The 1,499-nt window shown below is 36.9% G+C and overlaps 1 pseudogene; it reads left to right on the top strand.

Annotated features, from left to right (window-relative positions):
* LOC103389294 (serine/threonine-protein phosphatase 2A 55 kDa regulatory subunit B alpha isoform-like) overlaps window positions 1-1,499 on the top strand; it is an 11,148-nt pseudogene that overhangs the window by 5,596 nt on the left and 4,053 nt on the right.

Below are 1,499 nucleotides of genomic sequence, written 5' to 3'. Positions count from 1 at the left end.
TGGTAGGCTTTGCTGTTTTCTAATGGAGGTAGAGGTAAGCACCATCAATTTTGTCTCCACATAGAAGCGTTTCGAACAAGAAGGTTTTATTTAACCAGTATTAATTCAGTTGAATCAAACATGTAGATCCCACATTTTCTCTCCCCAGAACAAGAATCAGCCTCAGTTTCGGAGCGAGTACAACGTTTACAGCACTTTCCAGAGCCACGAGCCAGAGTTTGATTACCTGAAGAGTTTAGAAATCGAAGAGAAGATCAACAAGATTCGTTGGCTCCCTCAGAAAAATGCTGCTCACTTTCTGTTGTCTACCAACGGTAAGCTAGTGAAGCCTTCATCATGGAGGTCGTCTGACATTTGTTAATGCAGACTTGGTGATGTAACGTTTCTGTTTTTGTGTAGATAAGACAATTAAATTATGGAAAATCAGTGAAAGAGACAAGAGACCAGATGGATATAACCTGAAGGAAGACGATGGGCGCTACAAAGACCCCAACTCTATCACATCACTGCGGGTGAGGTTTGTTAAGAGTACAGTTTCTCAGGGGTTACAAATACAGTTTACTACAGTTTCTGGAACAGATTTAAAATAAAAATGTTGTAACAGTTCTGTTCCTTTCTACAGGTTATTGTTCATAGGAGCGCTCCAGTGGTTTTAGCCCTGCCACTACTGATCAATGCCCCCTTCCTGTGTATTTGACAGTTTATCTATTTGAAAACTGAATAATGTATAATAAAATAGTTGAATAATTTGGGTGTTAAATAGCCCTGAGGCCTAATGTAATTTTTAATATAGTCCAGGAGTTGTTTTGGAAAAACCAGAATTAATCATGAATAATTGGGATTGCAAATCATCATGATTTATCTGGTTAATAATTAAACTTGTCTAACTTAACATCAATCAACAATATTAATCAGTTTACTATGGTTGTAAGAATATGCCATATTTTATTTCATGTTGCCATATCAATATTCAATCTCAATTGTATCATTTTTATTAACATGCAGATATTCATGACGTTGGGTAATTTTATTTTGCTTTTATTTTTTTCTCTAGCAATTACAAATGTAGAAATGTAACAGCATTATTTGCTATGCAGAGAGTTTTCCAACAATTAAATTGTTTAAAATAAACCAGAAATATATTGTCATGCCTATAGTATATTGCAATATATTGTATTGTTGCCCACGTATCGTGATACACATCATGTTGTCAGATTTTTGCCAATACATACCCCTACAGTCTACACTCCCTAACAACCCATTTGACTGTTGTGTCAGACAGACTGTCAGTTGTAGACTTGCTGACTGTCCTGATTTCAGTCAGGTTAGTCTTATACAAGCCGGGCCGCTGACCAGAGGTTGAAGCCCCCACAAACACATGCTGAGAGTGGATGATGGGATTTCAAGAGTTAGCTGCTTCTTTTCTCTTAGGTTTAAAGTTATCTCTCTTTAAACCATTTTTGGGGTGGTGCTGTTTATCCATTCTGGTGAAGTCTTCC

Source organism: Cynoglossus semilaevis, chromosome 14 (genome assembly GCF_000523025.1).
Source record: "Cynoglossus semilaevis isolate Cse_v1.0 chromosome 14, Cse_v1.0, whole genome shotgun sequence".
Classification (NCBI taxonomy): Eukaryota; Metazoa; Chordata; class Actinopteri; order Pleuronectiformes; family Cynoglossidae; genus Cynoglossus; species Cynoglossus semilaevis.
Note: the sequence above shows the minus strand (reverse complement) of the source record. Positions and strands in the feature narration are given on the sequence as shown.